The 17,792-nt window shown below is 42.2% G+C and overlaps 1 long non-coding RNA gene and 1 other non-coding gene across 2 annotated transcripts in view; one reads left to right on the forward strand and one right to left on the reverse strand.

Annotated features, from left to right (window-relative positions):
• Positions 1 to 17,792, forward strand: part of LOC122896475 — a 71,784-nt gene that overhangs the window by 732 nt on the left and 53,260 nt on the right. The window contains exon 2 of the long non-coding RNA XR_006382419.1: positions 161 to 245. This is a non-coding gene — a long non-coding RNA (uncharacterized LOC122896475). The remainder of the gene's footprint in view (positions 1 to 160; positions 246 to 17,792) is intronic.
• On the reverse strand, positions 13,365 to 13,472 carry LOC122897787. The gene has a single exon (XR_006382629.1). It is a non-coding gene; the product is annotated as a U6 spliceosomal RNA (small nuclear RNA).

Below are 17,792 nucleotides of genomic sequence, written 5' to 3' on the forward strand. Positions count from 1 at the left end.
TTAATTCTCAGAGCAATCTTATGAAATATGTAACGACCATCATTTCCATTTTACAGAGGAAGACACTGAGGTTTAGAGAATTTAGGTGGCTTGCCCAAAGTCACACTGAGTAGGTGTGGGAGCTGGAACACTGATTCAAACCTAGATCTTCTGATTACAGGTGTGTCTGACCACTACTTGGTCTCCTGGACTGGCCTCTCTATCCCTAGGACTGGTCCCCAGCATTACAACCTGTACAAGGTCATGTAAGTTAAACCCTTCAACACTACTTCCCAGATAATGTTAAAACACCTTAGCTCTATGTTCACTCTCCCCTGGACACCCTACTGTCAACTGAAAGAAAACCATCCTCAAAGTAGGTTAGCAAATGCTTTATTCATTGTCTTACTGGGGACTATAGCCTGGGAAAACAGTCTTTCAGATGGCTCTGAAGAACTGCTCCAAAGCTAATTAGCTACCGGCGATTATATATACAAAAGGGGAAAAGGGTATGCCTGCTTGCAAGCAGCTGTCCAAATACTTGCACATCAAAGGGTATAATTTGTTATGGTTGTAAAAATTAAGGCTTAAAAGAAATTAAGCTTTATTGATTTCCACACAGACACAAGAAAGACCCTTAGGTCATCTTAATACTTTATGTTTCTATCATATGTGTTTAAAAATATTGCTTGCATGTCTCTGCTTAATTGGTTTTCCAGTTCTTTCTGTTTTTGATTCTTCCTTGAGGTCACTTGAGACGGTCCCAGAACGCTGTCATCAGTCATCGACTGTAGTTTTAGTGCACACTATCTTCTAACAAAATAGAGCTATGAACTGTGCCCCTGCCCACCTCCAGTTTTTCTGCCTTCCATTCATTTACTGAAATGGCTCAAGGGTAGAAAGACTGCCCTTACTCAAAGCCTCTGATTCCTTTGAGGGTCATCTCTTCTTCCTATTCTGAACTCTCTTGGCACTTGAATTTTTATTTTTGGTTTTGTTAGCACCTTTTCAAAGTTTTAATTAAATGTGTATAACATAGGGGCATCTGGTTGGCTCAGTCAGTGGAGCATGTGACCCTTGATCTTGGGCTGTGAATTCCAGCCCCATGTTGGGCATAGAGATGACTTAAGAAAAAGTATATGGTGTAAAATTTACCATTTTAACCATTATTAAGTATACATATCAGTGGCACTGAGTACCTCGAGAAGTTTTTATCTCACTTGGCACTTGAATTTGTGCCCTTGTTATGGAACGCAGTGCTTTCTGTGATGTAATATACCTATTTGTGTACATGTCTTATCTCATCTATACCTGAAGTTCATTTAGGGTAAGATCTGTCTAACTCATTTTTGTAATTCCTCCAAAGCTCTTGGAGTCATCTTTAATCCACCCCCCATTCTTCTATCCCACATCCAATTCATCAGCAACTCCTATCCATCTCAATTTTCAAAATATATCCAGAATCCCACCAATTCACATTGACACCATTATGACCCTGGTCTGTCTCTTGCACTTTAGCTTCCTCGCTTGTCTTGCAGCTTACATCCTTGCTCCTCTCCAGTCTATTCACACAGCAGCCAGAGCTATGCTAGTAAGTCAGCTCATTGTCATTTTCATTTATCCTCAGCCCTCAGTGGCTCCATTTTACTCAGGGTAAAAGCCACAGATGTATAATGGCCTACAAAGACTATTGTAGCCAGCCACCAAGATGATCTCTACTGATCTTTACCTCTTGCTCTTCATGCCCTTGGCTAGTTGTCTTCTACAGAGAAGTAGGGCTGACCTGTGTAAACTAATAGAATACTGTGGAAGTGATGGCAGATGATTTAAAAGCCTAGGTCATAAAAAGCATTGTGGTCTCTGCCTCACTCTGTCTTGGATTTGTTGCTCTGTGGGAAGCCAGCTGTTATGTCATAAGGATTCTCAAACAGCATGTAGAGAGGCCCACATGGGAGAAACCCAAGTCCTTCCCTTCTTCACCTCTACTCCTCCCCCACCACCAACAGACACCAACTTGTCAACCACATGAGTGAGCCACCTTGGAAGAGGATTTTTGAGGCCCAGACTTCTGATGACTGCAACTTCTTGAAACCCAAAGCCAAAACCACCAGCCAAACCATTCTTAATTCCTGTGTATTGCTGTTTTAAATAGCTAAATTTCACTTGTTTTTATTTTTTTCCATAATCTCCATGCCTAACGTGGCTCAAACTCATGACCTCGAGATCAACAGTCCCCTCTTCCACTGACTAAGCCAGTCAGGTACCCCTTAAATAGCTAAATTTTAGGCATCCTTGTACAGACATGAGTAACCTCTCCAAAGATTGTATTTTTCTAACTTCACACCTCCTGTGTCCCTTCGTATAAAACCTAAACACCATGCCTCAGCTATGTCTGCCTTTGCCGTTCACATCTCCCAAATGACAAATCACCTAACAAATATTTTCCAAGGGCCTGGCGTGTTTATGAAATTTTTAGTCACTCATTCAACAAATAACTTCTGAGTAGCTACACTGTGCCAGACACTATTCTAAGTACTTGGGCTAGATCAGTGAAGAAAAGAAAAATTCCTGTCCTCTTGGAGCTTAGAGTCTAGTAGGGGTTGGTAGGAGACATACAACAAATAAACACAATAAAGAAAATAATTGGAGTGCCTGGGTGGCTCTATGTGTTAAATGTCTGCCATCAGTTCAGGTTCATGATCTCCAGGTCCTAGGACAGGGCCCCACTTAGGGCTCCCTGTTCAGCATGTCTGTACAAGGATGTTTTGTTGTAATTGTTTTGGTCGAGGAGAAGGAATATTTAGAGAGGAAAAGTACAAAGGTATATTAGCTTGGACCATCTGAATTGCCAGTGTTAGACCATTGCCAGATACTCCAAGCAGCAATTTAATGGCAAAAGGGAAATAGATAGCATAAAGATGCAGCAGAAATGAGAAAGAGATAGAATCAAGAATGAGTAGTAGCATTAACCTTGAATGGGAAAAAGGATACATCCTTAGAGGCTAAAAGTGATGAGATGTAGGTAAGTAGAGAAGAATCTAGAGGGTGATCATCACACCTCAATGGCGGCTGGATTCTGTGGAAAATAACATATGTAGTTATTTGCTGGGAAGAACAGCCAAAGTTTAGCACTATAATGCTTTTTGGAAATGCAGTTTTAAGTGAAAGTCCAACTAAATAGAGAGCAGAATTGTTTACAGTGAAGGAAGGTGGGGTGAGCCCTGACTTCCAGGCATTGGCCTCAGAGCTATGTACCTTCTGGCAGGAAGGAGTACACACCTGCATAGGATTACTCTTGACTCAGCACCAGAGAACAGCCTCCGTGAAGGTCATTCATGCTGAACAGTGTCTATCAGCAGCACTGCCCCTCAGTCTCCTGACTTCTGCTCAGGTGTCTTTTTTTTTTATTAAAAGATTTTATTTATCTATTTGACAGACAGAGATCACAAGTAGGCAGAGAGGCAGGCAGAGAGAGAGAGAGAGAGGAAGGGAAGCAGGCTCCCCGCTGAGCAGAGAGCCTGATGTGGGGCTCGATCCCAGGACCCTGAGACCATGCCCTGAGCCGAAGGCAGAGGCTTAACCACTGAGCCACCCAGGTGCCCCTGCTCAGGTGTCTTGATTGCTAACTCTCCCTCTCTCCTTGCTGCCAGAAAGATGGCTACTGTAATTTCCTCTCTTTGAGCAGTCACAAAGATGCCTGCCCTTATCTCGTGCCCACAAAACTACCAACTCCAGTCAGCCCTCTCTTTTTTTCCTTTGCTTTTATCTTCCAGGACTCAGTCATACAGAAGAGACCTTTTGCTTGTTTGGAGTAGGGACCAAAGAGCTCACTCTCAAGTTAAGCTAATGGAAAATTCTGCCCAGGTTTCTAATCTATTCCTATGGTTGTACACAATGTTTTTATTATAATAGTTTTTTTTAAGATTTTATTTATTTATTTGACAGACAGAGATCACAAGTAGGCAGAGAGGCAGGCAGAGAGAAAGGGGGAAGCAGGCTCCCTGCTGAGCAGAGAGCCCGATGTGGGGCTCTATCCCAGGACCCTGAGATCATGACCTGAGCTGAAGGCAGAGGCCTAACTCACTGAGCCACCCATGCGCCCCTGTACACAATGTTTTTAGTCTGCAAAAGTCCAACAACAGTGTCAAGGGCAGGATATTGTCATGGTGTGTCTGGAGTAGGGTGAAGGTTATAGTTACAGGAGTTGAGGTCCAGGAGAGGCGCTAGCATGTTGGAGGTGTCATCACTCAGGATGATAGTGGGATTTGTGTTTAGGGAGGAAGACTGAACCAAAGGCCACAGATGTCAATAGATGTGAGGAAGTGTCCTGAATATAGATAGATTCTAATTGTTAGCACTTACTGAGAGTTTACCATATGCTGGGCACTGTCTTAAGTCTCTCATAATCCTCTCAGTAACCCTATAAGTTAACTGTTCTTTTAATTCTCATCTTGACTCGGAACCCAAAATGGTGCCTGCCATATGGTAGGTACTCAAGCCAGATCAGGTCACTCCTCTGCCTAAACCCCTGCGATGGCATCTCACTTGGTAGAGGCAAGCACAGAGTGCTGTGGGAATCTAGAGGAGAGCTCTAGAAGCGTGGGAGGGAGGAGAAGAGTGAATCAGAGCTGGCTCTACACGGACTTCAGTCTTGAAGGACAACCAAGATTTAGCTAGCTGAGGAGGTGGGAGAAGGGCATTCTAAGACAGTCAGCAGACGTGCTGACTCACGGAGGTGGAACAAAACAACATGTAGCTGGAGAATGGCAGTTAATGGAGAATGGCCAGAGTGCAGCGGCTAACATGTATTGAGTATTTTTATGTTCACATTGTGTTCAGATCATCAGTTAGATGATCACATTTAATCATCGTGCAGCTCCTGGAACGTGATATTATTATCCCCATTTCATAGGTAAGAAAACCGACAGAGAGCTTAGGTTGCCCAAGGTCTCAAAACTAGCAAGCCGGAGGTGTGGGTGGGTGGTGATGGCGGGGATGCATGGAGCCCGACAAGAGAGCTGTGGCTCTGGTAGTCGGGGCCCAGATAAAATCCTGGTATATTAGTCTACTCGAGCTGCCAGAGCAAAATACCACAGACCATGTGGCTTACACAACAGAAATTTATTTTCTCACAGTCTTGGAGGCTTCAAGTCTGAGTTCAAGGTGTTGGCAGGTTCAACATCTGAGGTCTGTCCTCTAGGCTTGCAGATGGCCGTCTTCTCTCTGTGTCGTCCATCTTGGTGTGTCGGCCTCCTAATCTGTTCTCAATGAAGACATCTGGCATATTGGATTAGGGCACACCCTAATCACCTCGTTTTTAAACTCAATTGCCGCTTCAAAAGCCTTATCTCCAAATGCAGTCACATTCTGAAGTACTGGGGGTTAGGACTTCAACATGAATTTGGGGGAGAAGGCAGTCCAGTCTCTAACACCTGGCAGGGCACGTTACATCATTTGGCCTTTATCATGTAAGTCAGTGGTTCCCAAACCCGAGGGTGAGCCAGAATCACTTGAACACCGATTTTTTTTTTTTTCTTTTTAACAGACACAGCGAGAGAGGTAACACAAGCCAGGAGTGGAGCCTGATACAGGCTTCAATTCCAGGACCCTGGGATCATGACCTGAGCTGAAGGCAGACATTTAACAACTGAGCCACCCAGGCGCCCCTTGAACAGCTTTTTGACAGTACTAATTCTTGGATACTCCCCACTCCTGTGATTCGGAGTCAGTAAAGCTAAGCCATGTTTGGTGGAAATGTAAAGCTTGGCCACAGGCTCCAGCTGATTCTGGTGCTGTGTCTATCTGGGCTATGTTTTAGGGAAATCAACTCCAGGCTGTTTAGAGACAGAAATGTGAAAGGCAGAACTTTGACATTTTTTCAAATTTTATTGTTATTATTATTTTTTTAATTGGGAGAAAGAGATAGAGGGAATGCTTGAGTGGAGGGAGGGACAGAGGGAGAGTGGACGGGGAAGCAGACCAGGAGCTCATGATGGGATCCCAAACCAAGTCTGATGGTTAACCAAGTCACCCAGGTGCCCCAAAACTTTGACTTTTTTTTTTTTTAATTTTTATTTTTTATTTATTTTTTTTTAAAGATTTTATTTATTTATTTGACAGAGAGAGATCACAAGTAGGCAGAGAGGCAGGCAGAGAGAGAGAGAGGAGGAAGCAGGCTCCCTGCTGAGCAGAGAGCCCGATGCGGGACTCGATCCCAGGACCCCGAGATCATGACCTGAGCCGAAGGCAGCGGCTTAACCCACTGAGCCACCCAGGCGCCCCAAACTTTGACATTTTTAAAGAAAATTCAAGAGAGGGTACCTGGGTGGCTCAGTCAGTTAAGCGTGTATCTTCAGCTCAGGTCACGATCCCAGGGTCCTGGATCAAGCCCCACATTGTTGTCAGGATCCCTGCCTGCTTCTCCCTCTGCTCCTCTTCCTTGCTCCTGCTTTCTCTCTCAAATGGACTCTGAAAAACAATCTGAGGGTTTTGAAGGGGCGGGTGGTGGGAGGTCGGGGTACCAGGTGGTGGGTATTATAGAGGGCACGGATTGCATGGAGCACTGGGTGTGGTGCAAAAATAATGAATACTGTTACGCTGAAAATAAAAAATAAATTTAAAAAATATATATAATGTTTAAAAACTAAAATACAAGAGAGTATAATTTCATCATAGGGTAGGAAATGATTTTTAGACCAGTGGTTTTCATGCTGTTTGCTCTCATATCCCTCAAAGAATTTTGAAAAATTATGGATTCAGTTTTACATGTTAATGTGACATAAAAATGTTTTCATTTTAAGTTAAGATACTTGCAAAGGATGTAATTTCCAAGATATTATAAATGGTGACATAAAAACCCAAATCTATCATTATTTTAAATGAATTCTAAGTACCATAGTGGTTTGATACCCATCATCCATATGAAAGTTAAAGGGATAAGATCTTCTTTAATAGCCAGAAAATTGTTATCTATTTTTGTCTTTAATTCATTTTTCCTTTCCACTTCTCCCATAGAATTTTATCTTAAGTGATATATTTTTATGCTTAGATTTTTATTTTTATTTTTATGCTTTAATTTTTACTTTATTGATCACTCTATCATATTTCCTTTTTTAAAAAAAAGATTTTATTTATTTATTTGACAGAGAGAGATCATAAGTAGGCCGAGAGGCAGGCAGAGAGAGAGGGCGACGCAGGCTCGCTGCTGAGCAGAGAGCCCGATGCGGGGCTCAATCCCAGGACCCCAAGATCATGACCTGGGCCGAAGGCAGAGGTCCAACCCACTGAGCCACCCAGGCGCCCTATCACTCCATCATATTTCTTTGCACAAAAATGTGAATATAAAACAATTTTTTAGCAAATGTCCTATAAACATTTTAGCTATTAAAAAATTTCTCTGGATTGAGTTATTTGTAACTGTTATTATTGGTATAAAATTGCTCAAAACACAAATTTTTATACATTTTGATAAATTAATGGAAAACATAAAAGTCAAATTTTATTGGAAATGCACCCTTGAATGAGATGGACTTTTTTTTGTTCCTTCCAGTATACATATGGGTGGATGAATACAACCTGTTGCTAGAATGAGAGTTCAGTTTCAATTCTGTTTTTGTTTTTATGATGCACTGAGAAAATTGTTCAAACATGTAAGCATCTGAAAATATAATAGTATTGTAATAACATCATAATTTAATTTTTGAGCTCTTTCTGAGTTGTTTGCCAAAAATCACATAATGATCTATCAGAAATGTCTTTTTATGATCTCTTGTCTGGCTACTTGATTAGATTTTCCTTCAAATTTGTTGAAAGCAAAGGATTGGAAACCATGTGACTTGTAAAAGGATTTGTTACTCATTCACTAGAGTTATTCAATTTCTCACCTTCTAGGAGCCATACCAAAAAGGCTTTTTAGATGACTAGTAATTGTACCTCTTTACTTTTTCATTGAGTGTTACTTATTTAACCTGATATACTCAGAAAGGGTTGGAAAATTAAAATATTAATTTGAATGAATATTTGCCAATTTAGTATTTTAAAATAAATATTTCTGTTTCTTTTTGAGCTTTAAATATTTTTTCATCAAAAGCTTTTGATGTTACTGATCAGAGTTTGTTCAATTTACAGAAAATGCCCACTATATAATCTAACTGGAAGTCAGTCCTCTTCATCATAAAAGGTCAAATGAGACTTATTTTGTTTTAAAAAGTCTTTTTTTTTCAATTCAAATAAAAATGTATTAATGCCTTCCTTGTAACAACTATCTCAATTCTGCATTCTCATTCTAAGATAGATGAGGCTGAGCCTTGCCATGAATTTGTTGCCTAGATGAAATAAGGCACTGCCGCCCTCAGTATTTCTTACCACAGTTCTCATTGCTTTGTTCTCATGGACCTGTGTCTCAGAAGCAGAAAAGACACAAGACTTTGACTAGAGGAAGCTTCCTCAAGATCTACTTGTTTTAAACAAGTAAAGAAATTGATAGAATTGTACACAAATGTCCATACCCTTGACACCTAGATTCTACAATTGGCATTTTGCTGTGTTCACTTTAATACTGCTTTTTCTATCTACCCATTGCTCTATCCATTGTTGGGGTAGAAGACCTACCTTTGCCTTATGGTCCTTCTAAGTGGACTTAGAATCAAATTGTCATGAGACAGATTGCCAGGAGGAAACCAAATTTAACAGACGTATGTGTAGTAAATCTACAGACCTGGAAATTCCAAAGACAGTGAGGCAACATGAAGCTTATGTGAACTAAGGAGAGGTCTGAGGATACAAAGAGAAGGCCATTAGCAGGAAGGTGAAGGGAGATGTTTAGAAAAGCAAGGTGGTTCTATTATGCAGTTAAGTTCCTTACATAAAGGGGAGTCTGTGTTAATAGCATTCTTCCTGGGGCACCTGGGTGGGTCAGTTGGTTGAGCCTCTGCCTTCAGCTCAAGTCGAGATCTAGGAGTCCCAGGATCAGCCACAAAGGGCTCCCCGCTGGCGGGGAGCCTCCTTCTCTCTCTGCCCCTCCCCCTACTTGTGCACTCTTTCTCACTCGCGCTCTTGCTCTATAGATAAATGAAATTTTAATTTTTTTTAAAAAGATTGATTTGGGGGCGCCTGGATGGCTCAGTGGGTTAAGGCCTCTGCCTTCGGCTCAGGTCATGATCCCAGGGTCCTGGGATCGAGCCCTGCATCGGGCTCTCTGCTCAGCGGGGAGTCTGCTTCTTCCTCTCTCTCTGCCTGCCTCTCTGCCTGCTTGTGATCTCTGTCTGTCAAATAAATAAATAAAATCCTTAAAAAAATTGATTTTATTTATTTGACAGTGAGATACAGTGAGAAAGGGAACACAAGCAGGGAGAGTGGGAGAGGGAGATGCAGGCTTCCCACTGAGCAAGGAGCCTGATGCTGGGCTTGATCCCAGTGACCTGAGCTGAAGGCAGATGTGGAATGGCTGAGCCACCCAGGAGCCCATAAATGGAATCTTTTAAAAAAAGAAAAAAGTTCTCTTCCTGGTACAGGCTCTGCTTTCCAATGTAAATTTAGGCCATTTGTGGGACCTAAAGAGCTTTTCCTGCATCTCCTTTTGATTACTTTTAACTCAAAATAATCTTTATGCCAAAGTGGCCCATCTTGGGGCAGCCTGCCCTGGACCTCTATACCTTCCATTAACCCATGTTATGTTTTTACGCATTTTAAAGTAAGTTTCAGACATTAGTACACTTCACTCCTGAAAACTTCAACATGCATATTATTTGCTCTTGTGTTTTTTTGTTTGAGGTAGGCAATCTTCATTCCCACCACAGAAGCAACCACTGTTCTGACTGTTCTCACTAATAATTCATTTTCCCTGTTCTGTAATTTCATATAAGTATAGTATGCACACTTTTTAAAAAAGATTTTATTTATTTATTTGACAGAGGTCACAAGTAGGCAGAGAGGCAGGCAGAGAGAGTGAGAGGGAAGCAGGCTCCCTGCTGAGCAGAGAGCCCAATGCGGGACTCGATCCCAGGACCCTGAGATCCTGACCTGAGCCGAAGGCAGCGGCTTAACCCACTGAGCCACCCAGACGCCCCAGTATGTACACTTTTAACAGCAATATTTTTATTTGTCCCTTTGGCTCACCAAACGTTTTATATTAAGGGAATGAACAAGGTTCAGACTGGGGTAAAGGAATATAGGCGTTTGTGAAAGGAAAGGAGGAAATGGAGACCCAGAGTGAGGCCACCACACAAGCATTCTGAAACATTTCTTTTAGGAAAGAATAGATATGGCAACTGAGGATCTAGAAATTAATTCCGTCAAAGCTGTCCATACTCTTAAACACCTTAAAAGTCTTCACATACCTTCAGGGAATATATACCCTAGACTGAAGATCACTGTCCTAGACAAGGTGCATAAAGGACAACTGTAAAAGAAAAAGAATTAGTAAATTCAACTGTTAAAGATTCAAACTTTTTCGTAAGAATAGACACCATAAACAAAGAGAAGAGACAAGATATTTACAACATGTAAGAAATATGTAGTTAGCATCCAGAATAAAAAGAGCTGCTTCTTGGGGTGCCTGGGTGGCTCAGTCAGAAAAGCATGAGACTCTTGGGGCGCCTGGGTGGCTCAGTGGGTTAAGCCTCTACCTTCGGCTCAGGTCATGATCCCAGGGTCCTGGGATCGAGTCCCGCATCGGGCTCTCTGCTCAGCGGGGAGCCTGTTTCCCCCCTCTCTCTGCCTGCCTCTCTGTGTACTTGTGATCTCTCTCTCTCTGTCAAATGTGAATAAATAAAAAATCTTTAAAAGAAAAGAAAAGCATGAGACTCTTGATCTTGGAGTTTTTAGTTTGAGCCCCATGTTGAGTGTAGAGGTGACTTGACTAAATAAAACTTTAAAAAAAAGATTTTATTTATTTATTTGACACAGAGAGAGAGAGAGAGAAATCACAAGTAGACAGAGAGGCAGGCAGAGAGAGAGGGGGAAGCAGGCTCCCTGCTGAGCAGAGAGCCCGATGTGGGGCTCGATCCCAGGACCCTGAGACCATGACCTGAGCAGAAAGCAGAGGCTTAATCCACTGAGCCACCCAGGTGCCCCAAGATCTGCTTAAAAAAAAAAAAAAGATTTATTTATTTATTTGAGAGAAAGCGTGCTTGGGGGGAGGGAGAGACAGAATCTCAAGCAGATTCCCTACTGCGCACAGAGCCCTATGTAGGGCTCTATCTCTTGATCCATGAGATAACGACCTGAGCTGAAACCAAGAGTCAGATGGCCAACCCACTGAGCCACCCAGGTGTCCTGAGAGCTGCTTCATAAAGAAAAAAGATTAAAGACAAACAGCTTAACAGAAAAATGAACAAAAGATAACAGTAGATAATATATACAGTAAAATATAGCTATTTTGAAAATATGTTTATGGTGCCTGGCTGGCTCAGCTGGAAGAACATGCCACGCTTGATCTCAGGGTGGGGAATTGAAGACCCACATTGGGTATAGAGATTACTTAAATAAACTTAAAAAAAAAGAAAATATGTCCAATTTCATTAGTAATCAGAGATATGCAGATTAAAATAATAAATGCCCAAGAGAAATGAAAACATATATATGCAAAAATACTTGCCAAGAATGTTCATAACAGCCTTATTCAAAATAGCTCCAAACTGAAAAGAGACTAGGTGTCTATCACCAGAAAAATGGATCAACAAACTGTGTCATATTCATACAATGGAATTCTACTCAATGACAAAAAGGAGCAAACTAAGGGTGCCTCGGTGGCTCAGTTGGTAGAAGCATCTGCTTTCTGCTCAGATGATGGTCCTGGGGTCCTGGGATGGAATTCCGCTTTTGGGCTCTCTGTTCAATGGAAAGCTGCCTTCTCCCTCTCCCTCTGCCGCTCCCCTGCTTGAGCCTTCTCGCTCTCTCTCTCAAATAAATAAAGTCTTAAAAAAAACCAAACTAAGGATGCCTGGGTGGCTCGGTTGGTTAAGCAGCTGCCTTCGGCTCAGGTCATGATGCCAGCGTCCTGGGATTGAGTCCCACATGGGGCTCCTTGCTCGGCAGGGAGCCTGCTTCTCCCTCTGCCTCTGCCTGCCTCTCTGTCTTCCTGTGCTTGCTCTCTCTCCCTCTCTCTGACAAATAAATAAAATCTTTAAAAAAAAAAAACAACCAAACTAGTGGTAGAGGCAGCCACATGTATTACTCTCAAAAACATGCTGAGTGAAAGAAATTGTCCACCAAAAAAGTTCATATTGTGTCTAGAAGAGACAAAACTAATCGTGAAAAAAACCAGAGCAAACCAATCAGAGCAGTGGTTACCTGGTGGAAGTGGGAGCAGGGGTTGGCCTGGAGGGGAATTAGGGAACTTTCTAGGGGTGATGGTAATGTTCTATATTTTTATAGAGGTCTGGCTTACGTGTGTGTGTGTGCATTTGTTAGAACTCAGCAAATATATATTCATGGTTTGGGCATTCTACTATGTATATATTTTACCTTAAAAATCTGTAAGCATGGGGTGCCTGAGTAGCTCAGTGGGTTAAAGCCTCTGCCTTCGGCTCAGGTCATGATTCCAGGGTCCTGGGATCGAGCCCCGCATCGGGCTCTCGGCTCGGTGGGGTGCCTGCTTCCTCCTCTCTCTCTACCTGCCTCTCTGCCTACTTGTGATCTCTGTCAAATAAATAAATAAATAAAATCTTTAAAAAAAATCTGTAAGCAAATGTTGAACTCTCGTGAACGATATGCATGCTGAAGTGTTTAGAGGTGAAGTATAAAGATGGTTTCAATTTACTTTCAAATACATAACAGAATATGATAAAGGGATGGATAGATACATGATAAAGTAAATGTGACAAAATGCTCATGTAGCTACCACCCGAGTTCACTGCACAATTTTTTAAACTTTATGTTTAAATTTCTTTTCGTAATACAGTGTTAGGAAAAAAGCAGTAATGAGATACTGTCTTACACCCATCATTGGCAGAAACAAGAACTGATTGTGTTGTGTGAAGATGTGGTAAAATGTGGTGGAAGTAGAAACTGGTATGACCACCTTGGAGAGTAATATAACAATACAGAATAAAGCTAAAAATGCTCATATTTTATGACTTAGAAATTCCACTTCTAGTATATAAGCTACAGTTTCATGTGCCCAGCCAGATATGTGCAAAATATTCTTTGCAGCATGGTTCCTCCCCCTAATTTTTTATTTTGAAATAGTTTAAGATATTAAGTTGTAAGAATCATATAACGAATACCTATATACCTTTATAAATTGTTAGCATGTTGCCACATTTGCTTTATCTATGTGTAAATATACATTATTTTTTCCCTGAATCTGTTGAGAGTAAATTGCATGGATTCCCTGAATACTTCAGCATGTATTTCCTTGTTTTTTTTTTTAAATAAAGACCTTTAAAAATATGAAATGCTTCACGAATTTGCACGTCATTCTTGTGCAGAGGCCAAGCTCAATCTTCTCTGTATCGTTCCAATTTTAGTATACGTGCTGCTGAAGTGAGCACAGCATGTGTTTCCTAAAGCAGAAGCATTCTTCTACATAGCCACAATACAATGATCCCACTCAGGACATTTTAACATTGATTATAACGCTATTATCTGATTTATAACCCATATTCAGATATCTCTAATTACTGTAATGATGTCTTTTAGAGGTGTTTAAAACTTCATCGAGAATCCACTCAAATGTCACAGATTGTATTTAGTTGTCACCTCATTTAGTCTCCAGTAAAGTTCCACAGCCGCCGTCTTGGTGCCTTTCGGGACATTGACTTTTGAAGAGCCTAGGCAAATTGCTTTGTGGAATGTCCTTTCGTTTGGATTTGCAACATTTTAGAAAAGGGGAGCCAATTAGATTCTAGGCCCCTCAGTTAGTGTCAGAAACAGCAACAGCTTCCACTGGGTAGAAGGAGGCAGACCTTGTCAGTGGAATCAACTGTAGCCTCAACCAGTCATGTTTGGATATAATCACGGCTTGGCTGAGTGGAATGGCTCAAGGCTTGTCAAGCTTACCCATGAGACAAGGCCTGACTGATCTGGCTGGTAAAAAGACAGCAAGTCACTTCGAGACTTAGACATTTTAGTAAGTAGACAGCAAAAAGAAAAGTAAGCCTAAGTTGCCTGCTTGCCATGATCCTTGTTCCACATACTAAAAAGGACAACACCAAAACAACAGTGTTCCAGTATTGCGGAGGAGCTCATTCTAGGCTGCCACTAAGGGGTTTTATATTCTGCAGCTCTATTCCAAAGGCTTAGGAGAGAGAGCTTCATATCCCATCAAAACCAGGGAGGTAATAAGAAACTGTCTCATGACAGCCTGCCAGGAAATACAGGGAGTTGACTGGGAGACAACCTCCTTACAGACCTCCTGTGATCTTGTGTTTCAGGAGGCTCACAAGGCATTCTGCCACAACTCAGATACTTCAAGCCTTTCCCTGTGTGGATATGTGCAATGTCACCACAGGAGAGCTATTTCTGTAATAAGGCTATTTCTCTATTGACAATGACTAGAAACAGTACCAGCAGTGGCCATGAGTGAATACAAGGACTCCGGCCTCTCTTGCATGATCTGGCATTGACCTGGATCGATCATGATTTGGAGGAAATCCAAGTTCAGATTTTTTAGGTAACTGGATATATTAGGTTAGTTCCTAGAATCTTTATGTTGTCCTAGAAATAGATTCACTTCCCTTTGCTGCCCTGCCAAGGGAGAGGAGGGATTAGTGGTAGTTCACGAGTTTGGCTACTATGTCAATTGCAGTACATTTTACTTTTTATTATTTTGTCCTTTCTAGAGCAGAGGTTCCATTTTCTAAATTCTTTGGGTTTTCTTTAGAAATTCCTAAGCAAAGCTCTCTGTGTTAAGGAAAGAGCTCTTAACTGGTGTTTGGCTCTAAATTATAGTCGCAGCAAGGTTTCTGTCCAGAGAGAGAGCTCTCACTAAGTCAACACTTCTATACTTCAGGATGGTGTCTGAACAAGGCCCATTTCTGTTTGGGTATGCCGCATGTTACAAGGCATTAAGAAAAATTAAGACTAACATTCAGAAAGTCAATAACCCACAGGAAGCCTGTGGACTATTTTCAACATAACATATCAGAAGCCTGAGAAAATGTATGCCAATGATCAAAAATACTAGGCACTTGGGACATAAAATATGCAGCTGGGTTAGTTGGCAAAGTCAAAGAGGCTATTGTAAGAAGGGGAAAGGCATCTTTCAAAAAATGGAAATAATAGCTTCTAATGAGAAGAAAAGGGAAGTCTGGAAAAATATGGCAGCTCAGATACAAAGTAGAAATTACGTGGGCTAAAAGAGAATGAGGAGTTCTTTGCCAGGGACTCTCAAGCTTCTCTGTGAAATGTATCCGGGAGAAAGCCAGCTAGAGAATCAGTGGGATTACAAGGATTAAAGGGGGATTTGACGTGTGGCAGGAGCCTAGAAGGTGGGGGTTTCAGGTTGCTGGTGGCTTAAATGAGAGGGCTCTAGCAAAGCTTTGGGTGAGGCTCTGGAGAGGTGACTGAGGAAGAGAAGTTTTAGCTTTCTCTCTGTCTCAGTGTCTTTTTTCCTCCTCCGACTTTATTCTCTCCCTGGATCTGCCTCATCTTGCTCCTCTTTGACTTGAATGTTCCTTTTCAGCTTCTCTGTGACCGGATCTTGGTCATTTCCAAATTGTGGTGCCTAACGGAGACAGCAGAATGCCTTGGATTGGTCTCTCTCTGTAGGCACACACGTTCTCACCTAAGATCGGTACTAACAGATGTCTGCACCTAAGTAGCTCTGATTAGGAATAGGGGAGTGGTGAAGAGTGGCCTCAAGGTCCTTTGCTACTTCCATTGGTGTTTGGAGAGGGTAGACAACCTGGTCACCCTTGACCTAGTAGGGTTTAGCTAGGGGATCCTGACACCTGCTGGTTACACTTGGGAGGTGCAGAGGAGTTCTTAATAGCCCCACCCCTTCACCATTTACTTAACCACTTATTGAGCTATTAGCATGATAAGAATCATCTCATTTAAAACACACAACAACCCTCTGAAGTATCATTATTTTAACTTGACATTTGAGTTATTTATGTTGAATAGTTGTGAACTGATTTAAGCAACGGGATAAGGGATTTTTTTTTCTTTACTCAGCTCTTGGGGCGGTGCCTGCCACATAGTAGGTTCTCAGGAAATATTTGTTGAAATAACATTTTGTGAGGCACCTGGGTGGCTCGGGCAGTTAAGTGGCTGCCTTTGGCTCAGGTCATGATCCCATGATCCCAGGGTCCTGGGATTGAGCCCTGTGTCAGGCTCCTGGCTCACCCAAAAGCCTGCTTCTCCCTCTCCTTCTACGTGCACCCCCCATATTCTCTTTCTCTCTCAAATAAGAAAATCTTTTAAAAAGGTATTTTGTACTTATCAAAATCATGAAACGTTGATTCAGAAGACAGTATCTTTGTAATAAAAATGATGCGGGGGTGTCTGGGTGGCTCATTCTGTTATGCATCCAACTCTTGATTTCAGCTCAGGCCTTGATTTCACGGTTATGATTTCAAGCTGCATGCTGGGCTCCATGCTGGGCATGGAGCTTGCTTTAAAAAAATTGATGTGAGTGCAGTACTGCCAGCCAGATAAGCCTAGACTCAGTCTGCTGCAACTCTTGCTTAAATGCTCTTTCTCAGAAATCTTCCTGCCTCAGATACTTGGAGACCAAGTCTGCTGCTGAGAAAAATTCAAATATATTGAAACTCTACTCACCTACAGTCATCCTAGACTATCCTGGACACCATAAGGCTGAGTTTCTGTTCAAATGCGGCTATTTCATATTGAGAAACCACCAGAAAAACCACAAGTTTCGTTCAGCTGACATGGCTCAAATGCTGCCTTCCTAAACTCCCCTACCTGCACATTAGGTGCCAAGATGGATGTTTGCTGAAGATGTCTGAGATGATGGACAGTTTGTTAAGAGAGGAAGACTGTGAGTCAAGTGGCAACATTCAGTGAATGACAGGGAGAGGGAGAGAGAGACTGACCAGTAGTTGTTAGATGACCACAATGAAGAGGAGAAAATGAGTGAATGGTATGAACCTCAAGGAAGCAATGTTAGAAGTGTTATGGCTTAGAAGTAGTGATGAAGTAGTAGGAGAATGTCAACCCTGTCTCTAGGTCCTGTGATATGTGGAGATGCAGGGGAAGTGGTGTCTTGACCACTGAGGGGAAAACCATGTTTCATTTAAGGCTGGAAAATGGGAGTTTCCATGGAGGAGAGTTTGTCTATCTTTTTAAAAAAAGATTTTATTTACTTATTTGAGAGAGAGCAAGGGAGAGGGAGAGCAGGAGTGGGGTGAAGGGCAGAGGGAGAAGCAGACTCCCTGCCGAGCAGGGAGCCTGATGCGGGGCTCAATCCCCGACTCCAGGACCACAACCCAAGGCAGACACCCAACCGACTGAGCCACCCAGGCACCCCAAGTTTGTCTGTCTTTGAAAGAGAATTCTCTAGGGCCAAGTGGAAAGGTCTGGAAGGGAAAGGTGGCCATGGGAATTTGGGTGGGTGAGATAGCAGAGGGCAGTGTGGAAACAGAGTGACTACACTATCAGAGGGGCTTCATCTTGGATAGTGGCCAAATATGGTAGAATATAAAGAAGAGGGGTAGTAGCTTCCCTCAAAGCTAAGGCAGGAGACTGGGACATTTGGAGTCATTATTTTGAGACTCACAAGGGAGTTGCAGAGATAAACTCAAAGCCATCTGAGTGATTAAACCTGGCAGGTAGAAAAGAGAGGGAGCAGAAGGTGAGTCGTGCCTCAAAACGGCTGAAGAGTGAAAGCCTCTACAGATTGGCTGACA

This window comes from Neovison vison, chromosome X (assembly GCF_020171115.1).
Source record: "Neovison vison isolate M4711 chromosome X, ASM_NN_V1, whole genome shotgun sequence".
Lineage (NCBI taxonomy): Eukaryota > Metazoa > Chordata > Mammalia > Carnivora > Mustelidae > Neogale > Neogale vison.